The sequence below is a fragment of the Rhodamnia argentea genome, chromosome 10, assembly GCF_020921035.1.
Source record: "Rhodamnia argentea isolate NSW1041297 chromosome 10, ASM2092103v1, whole genome shotgun sequence".
Classification (NCBI taxonomy): domain Eukaryota; kingdom Viridiplantae; phylum Streptophyta; class Magnoliopsida; order Myrtales; family Myrtaceae; genus Rhodamnia; species Rhodamnia argentea.
The window spans coordinates 16,726,963-16,735,124 of record NC_063159.1 but is presented as its reverse complement, the minus strand read 5'-3'; positions in this window follow the sequence as shown (position 1 = coordinate 16,735,124).

The following is an 8,162-nucleotide window of genomic DNA, read 5'->3' as shown; positions in this document are numbered from 1 at the left end:
TGTTCCTTTTACACAAGTCACTTTCGAAAATGGGTTGATTTGAATGAATGTGCGGATGGCTGTTTTGATTCTCTCTCTTGATAAGAATAATCTTTCACAGCAACACTCCATTCCTCTTAAATATATTCACATGCATGTAGCCCTTAAGAAATTTTTTGCTTTTTTTTTTCGCCATTTTAGTATCGAATCTGTCATGTTTAAGATGTTGATACTAACATAGCAGTCGAAAATTATGGCATAGGAAATGAAATTGAATAGTTGGAGGAGTAGATCAAACCATGCATTGAATGGATCGCATGCCATTTGATTAATTCCATCACAGAATCATGTCTGGAATGTTGTCCCCTCAAATTCGATGATCTTCATATATCTTAAATGACTGTATGCTATTTCTTGATGATTTTGGACATCCCTACTCTTTAGATATAAAAGAGAACGCAAAGTAAAAGTTCATTCCTAATAATATTGAGAGTCCTTAGAGTTGTTAATGAACTCCTTAAATACGTCGACTTTGCTACTATCCATACTTGATACTTGTTAGCTTCAACTGTGCAATGCAACAGAACGTGGCAAATTAATATTCTCAGTATGAAATGCAAGACATGATTGAATATTCCTTGATATCCTTAAGCCCTAACTCTGGAATTTATATATTAAATTTCTTAAATTGCAACCATCGGGAAAAGTTTTATAACTTTCATTTGACCAATAATAGCTAGTGTTATCTGGGAGGCGCGCAAGCTTGTCTTGTTATCATGCAGAACTTTGGTTTTTTCTTTGTTGACCGAAATTTGAAAGTTGATGAGTTTCCGTTAAATTTTACTGTCAAATTACTGAATTAGATGGCACGTGACAGTTAATGGGTGCACTTATTTGGGGTTTTCTACCATCCGTTTGTCACAAGTTATTGTTTGGGGTTTTTTGTTGTATTAATTCAACTTAACGAAAACTAACGAGGTAAATTTTTCGCACATATATCAGTTTAGGATACTTAGTGGTAAAAAAAATAAGATTGGGTAAATTTGTCATAAATGTATCAATTTGTGATTTTTTTGTGGTAAAAAAATTAGTTATGGATAAATTTGTTAAGGTGTACCCATTTGAGCTTTTTTTGTGGTATTAATCCTTTCAAAAAATAAAAAAGAGTTCTAGAGATTTTTCAATCGATAGTTCCTACTCTCCTCGCCCTCTTTCTCATTGCTAGTTATACTTCTGCAAATTGCGCATCATATGACGCAGCTAGTTTGTAAAATAAATAGAAATTTGATTAAATTGGAGAACCACTCGATTATAATAGAAATTTGATTTAAATTAGAGAACCAGTCGATTATTTTATCAATGGATGATTCAATTTTAAAAAAGAGTCCTATCTTAAGTACTTATTGTTTGAGCATCCTGTGGAGCTAATTCCTCTTCCTATGGAGGAGCATCTTCTATCATGAATCGAATAAATGTGGATATTCTCTTCTCCTCTCGGCAGCTAGTTTGTAAAATAAATAGAAATTTGATTTAAATTGGATCACATTCTCAAACCACTCGATTATTGATCAAAGGAAAGCTTGCGATCCAATCATCTTCGAAATGAGATTCAATTTTAAAAAAGAGTCCTATCTTAAGTACTTCTCATTCATGTGGAAGAGCATCCTGTGGAGTTCATTCCTATTCCTGTGGAGGAGCATCTTGTGGAGCTAATTCCCCTACTAGGACGCACCTAATTTGTAAAATCAATAGAAATTTGATGTAAATTGGATCTTAACAAATGATGTTCTCAAGTCACAAAGTAATTTTATCAATGGAAACTTGCGATCCAATCATCTTTGAAATGAGATTCAATTTTAAAAAATATTCACATCTTAGTACTTCTTGATCCCGTGGAAGAGCATTGTGGAGCTAATTCCACCTCCTATAGTGGAGCATCTTCTATTGGGAATCTGAATAAATGCTGATATTCTCTTCTCCTCTTGGCCGTTATACTTCTGCCAAATTGCGCATCCTATGATGTAGTTAGTTTACAAATAAATAGAAATTTGATTTAAATTGGATCTTAACAAACTACGTTCTCAAACTATTCCATTAGTTTATCAATGGAGAGCTTGCTATCAATTCATTTTTTAAATGAGATTCAATTTTAAAAAAGAGTGGTATCTATTCCTGCCGACCCCAACTGGTTTGAGATAAATGTGATGTTAATAATGATGATAATCTATTCCCGTGGAAGAGCTAATTCCCGTTCCTCTGGAGGAGCATGTCTGGCTTGGTACATCAATAGGGAGAATGCCTATAATTTTTCCAATCATAATTCCCAATATATATGGTAAAAAAAAAATAACTCTGCTATGCATAATATCAATCGGAGAATTCTGTGGAGGCATCGTACAATTCGAAAATGGGTTAGGAAGTTGGTATGATTGCCTGCCTAGCATAAATCCTGCATCAATTAGTGTTGGCCATGTTGTGCGTAGAGTTCGCTCGGGGATGTCGGTGGAGTGCTCGATCCATTGAAGGTTTCCGCAATCATTAAATTGCGGCAAGAACCGCGTAAAGGATCTCATCTGCGCTAGAGAATTGACAACAAACATCTGCTCTCCTTGGATTAATGGAACTGCTCGTTCAAAGGTGGCTTTTTTTTTTTTTTTTTGTGGCTCAAGAGATGGATGGAGTGTATAGATGATAAGCGATTTAAATAGAGCTTTTAGTTTTCAAAAGTGTGATCTACCTTACTGAATCACTCATCAAGATCGTGTTTTATTTTGGTTATTTCTTTTGGATGTAATTTTTTTTAACTACTTCTACATGTAGTTATCTATTATATGATTAGTTTCAGGCAATTTATAGAAAAAATTTAAGGCCACAAATGAAGTTCCCATTTTATATGGAGCTATTCACCGCAGTTGATGGACAGATCATCCACCATGTTATTGCAATATATGCTCTTATTATAATCATGTTTCGTTGATGTGGAAAATAATTGATTGTCTTGATCGATCGGTTGATTTATGTATAATATATAATCATCCTTCATTGACATGGAAAACTAATTTTTACTTGAATCTCAAATATATGGCTTTTAACCCCGCGTCCAAAATTTCCCTTGACAACAGAAAGATGTAAAACTCCAGAGTACGAGCTATTCAAGACTCCCAAGCCGAGTGTCTAGAACGACTCCCGAGTTTGTGATCCAATCATCTTTGAAATGAGATACAATTAAAAAAAAAAAAAAAACCTATCTTTAAGTACTTCTTGTTCATGTGGAAGAGCATCCTAATTCCTGTTCTGGAAGAGCATGCTGTGGAGCTAATTCCTTTTCTTGCATCTTCTACTAGGACTCCAAATAAATGCCGATATTCGATTCTCCTCTTGGCAGTTATACTTCTGCAAATTGCACATCATATGACATAGTTAGTTTGTAAAATAAATACAAATTTGATTTAAATTGGAGAATCACTCGATTATTTTATCAACGGAAAGCTTGTGATCTAATCATCTTTGAAATAAGATTCAATTTTAAAAAAGAGTTATTGTTTGAGCATCCTGTGGAGCTAATTCCTCTGTTGAGGAGCATCTTCTATCGGAACCGAATAAATGTGGATATTCTCTTCTCCTCTCGGCAGTTATACTTCTACAAATTGTAAATCATATGACTAGCTAGTTTGTAAAATAAAAAAAAATTAATTTAAATTGAATCACATTCTCAAACCACTCTATTAGTTGATCAACGAAAAGCTTGCGATGCAATCATCTTTGAAATGAGATTCATTTTAAAAAAGAGTCCTATCTTAAGTACATGTGGAAGAGCATCCTGTGGAGCTAATTCCTGTTCGTGTGGAGGAGCATCTTGTGGAGCTAATTCCTCTCTTTGTGGAGGAGCATCTTCTACGTGGACGTGGCTAAATAGAAATTTGATGTAAATTGGATCTTAACAAATGACGTTATCAAACCACTCGATTATCTTATCAACGAAAAGCTTGCGATTCAATCATCTTTGAAATGAGATTCAATTTTTTAAAAAAGTCATATCTTAGTACTTCTTCTTCCTGTGAAGAGCACTATGGAGCTAATTCCACTTCCTATAGACAAGCATCTTCTATTGGAATCCGAATAAATGCCGATATTCCCTTCTCCTCTCGGCCGTTATACTTATGCAAATTACGCATCATATGATGCAGCTCGTTTGTAAAATAGAAATTTGATTTAAATTGGATCTTAACGAACCACGTTCTCAAACTATTCCATTATTTTATCAATGGAAAACTTGCCATCAAATCATTTTTGAAATGAGATTCAATTTTAAAAAAAGAGTGGTATCTGTTCTCGTGGAAGAGCTAATTCTGTTCCTGTGGAGGAGCATGTCTGACACAGGACATCAATCGCGAGAAGATGCATCTATAGCGATCGCTATTTCGTTTCTCTTTTAGGTACACAATGCATCTCTCCACCTCTAACTTGAGCAATTCGTGGGCTTTCTCCCGATCTCTCAGCTCCGGTTTCCTTTCTTGAGGAGTTATATGCAATGTATGAGAACACAAGTCGAGAACACACATTCTTTGGAGATACAGCTTGATGTGCGAAAGCTCATTTCGAGAATAAATGGACATACTTGTTGTGTTGTTTCTATCAATGTTCCAATTATTTTATCAATGAAAGCTTGTTGGTGCCGTGTACTTAATTAGATTATTTCTCAATTGGTCGTTTTTGCAAATCATCTTTCGGATGTAGTTATCTACTGCATTTTTTCGGCAATTCATGACCTCAAATTGGCCTTTAGTATATATATTTTCCGCCTTGCTAGAGTGGGGATCAGTACTTCTTGTTTATAGCTCTTACGACAGTCATGTAAAGAGTTTTTCAAGGGTTTATACATACCAACAATCGTTTTAGGGAAAGTTCTATAACTTTCATTTGACCAATAAGAGTTAGTTTTGAGTTTTAGACTTTTTCCTTTAATATATAAAAGGTTACTTAGGAGGTATGCAAGCTTGTATGGTGCGAAAGTTGGTTTTATGTTTTTGACTGTTCATGGCTTTTTCGTCCGTTATCCAATTCACTCGATTTTATTTTATCAACCAAAAAAAATTGCTTGTGCGATGCTCTTATTTTGATTATTTCTCAATTAGTCCTTTCCTTTTTGCAAATCATCTTTTGTATGTAGTTATCTAGTGAATATTTTCAGCAAAGTTTCTACCTTCAAGCAGAGCTCTTACATTGTAGTCCCTTTTTTACGGTTGATGGCATTTTCATTTGTTATTCAACTCACTCGATTATTTTATCAATGAAAAAGCTTGCCGGTGCTGTGCACTTATTTTAATTATTTCTCAATTAGTCCTTTCCTTTTTGCAAACCATCTTTTGGATGTAGTTATCTAGTGAATTTTTTCAGCAAGGTTTCTACCTTCAAGCCTCTTCCAATGTAGTCCTATGTTAAGAGTTTTTCAAGAGTTTATGCATACCAACGTTCGTTTTAGCGAAAGCTCTATAATTTCCTTTGACTGATAAGAGTTAGTTTTGTGTTTCACAATAGGCTTTTTCCATAAACATATAAGAGGTACCTAGGAGTTAGATTTAGTTTTGTGTTTCACATTAGGCTTTTTACATAAACATATAAGAGGTTACCTAGGAGCTGCGCAACGAAGTTGGTTTTATTTTGGTTGATCAAAATCTGCCGGTGATGGTGGGGTGGCGGCGGGGAGGGTTTGCACAGCCCTCACCGTCGCAACTTCTTTTTTTTTTTAGGTTATTTTTTTGTTGTTTCCTCCGAAATTCCCATCAACATGATTATGAGCCTCCTTACTTTCAAAAGAGCTACTATCTCAGTCACTCCATATGGAAAGCAAGGTATCAGTGCATGAGTCGACAATCTCCAAGACGACCGGATGTCCAAAATTTACCAAAACCAAACTTCAATCCCAACTTCCTCAACAATCTCTATTTTTATTTTTATTTTTATTTAGCGAGGTATCAGTGCATTAGTCGTGCATGACTCAGCAGAGAGAGCACTTTTGAGCACTCCTAATCTCATGATACTCTGTGATTCTATTGCATTTTGACATGATAATACCCCTATATCTTTCTTTGTAGAGTGGTCCATTGTGTATGTTCCTGAGCTGTCCTTTGTATGGTGAAAAACCAGCTTATCATACTGTAAGAAAGAAAAAAAAAGACGGACCATGTGGTGTCGTCTCTTTCGGAAGCCGGTTGGACATTTCTTGTGCCTCATCTACCTTTGACATGCATATATTTGCTGCCTGTTCTTTCCATTAAAATGCACAGCTTTTTCAGCTATCATGTCATATGAGAGAATAATTATTCCATTATGATCCAACTCATACGACATATTTGTTCAGTTAATTAAGCCTTAATATGTTGAGGTCCCACCAATGGGCCAAAGTAGGGGGAAATTGGGAATGACTAGATATTGTATACATGATAAAATACTATGCATAAACAGCATTAACTTGGACTAATATAACAAATTGGAGATTAGCATTAGATGGATAGGTTAAGTCAATTTGTAGAAAAGTACAAGGTCACAGATGCGGCTAGCATGCCATACAACCGCGTAATTGCAATATGCTCCTCTTATAATCATGCTTCATTGATGTGGAAATTAATTTGATCGCCTTGACCAGTCAATAGATTATGTGCACATAGGCCTAGACAGACGGCCAACGTTTGGTATTTGGAAAGTTTTGACTTTGCGTGATTTTGTTTGAATGTATCTTTGCAGCTCTAGAATTGTAGAGGCCTTTTAAGCAAAATTTCTCGTCGATCAATCCGTGACATCCCAAGTTTTATATGAGTCAAGAGATATTCGTAAGTCAACATCTACCATCGAATGATCACCACATTGTATGGTTACTCAGAATACCCTTTTTGAGAGAGCTTGAGTCACGTGAAATGGACTAAGTTATCGCGCTATCTTAACTTAAAAAAAGTAAACTGATCAATTTTAGAGAACTTTAAACCGACAAATCCTTATATGCTGCCAAAGAGTCAACGGATTTGCTCCGACAGATCCTTATGCTGCCAATGAGTCAACGGATTAAACATAGCAAATAAAAGAGCGCGTGCTCTAGTTCGTCACTTATTATTGATCTCAATTATAAGACGAAAGAAATAATCCCCCACATCAAACAAGCGCTTCATGAGCACCATGTCGTCGATCAGCAAGGCTAGGATCGCGTCCCCGTCCCCCGTAGCCAACTTCTGGAACGCCAACACGCACGAGATCAAGCTCCACCTCGATTTCTCCATATTCACGAACACATCCTTGTACTCCAATCCCTCCACCATCGAGAGCGTGTTGGTTACGGTGCGAAGAGCGTATCCCTGCAGACCCCGAGCACGCTCTTCACACCCGCGGCCGTGGTATTCCACGAGAGCTTGTCGTGCGGTCATGGCTGCAAACGGCCTGAGTGTACGTGCAGAAGAACACCAAGTATATGAGCTCCAGGATGTCGTCCGTCGGGTCAGACGACACGCCGTACTTGCAGGCGTCGACCTCTAGGGTTTGGCTGCACAGGTTTCGAATGGAGGACGCAGCGTCGGCTTTCGCGAAAGCCGAGGGCCGCTGGAGAGTTGGAGGGAGAACAGGAAGAGGCGGAATGTGATGAAGAGATGAGTAGAGTTGAAGGAAGTCATCATAATTGTTTTTCCGCTTTGAAATTAGTTTGAGGTGATGATTCTGTTTAAATATCCATGACGGAGGAAATTATCTCAGAGGAAGGAGATCGGATTTTGTTTTGGAAATGATTCTCAGAAATGTGGAGATTTCTAATGCTAGCACCGTATTTAAGTTCTGCTACTTTGGTAATGAAAATTTTCTTATTTTCAGCATAGCTTCCAATCTTAAAACGATATTTCCTATGATTTGTTCCATTTTCTTATCAATATTTTTAATGTGGATGATCATTAGTAATAATTCAACAAAGAACCATAGAAAAATTAATCGGCAATAGTACGCTTTTAGTGCCAAAAGTTTCTTTCCTAAAGATGTTCAATAAAGAACCATAAAAAAAAAATGTTTGTAGGTTGCGAGGGCTTGCACAGCCCTCGCCACTACCCCCATGTCACCGGCAATGGCCGGTAGTAGCGGGGCATGGCTAGCGAGGGCTGCCGAGCCTCAACCAAGGGCCCGCGACTCTCGCCGACCATAGGCGAGGGCCT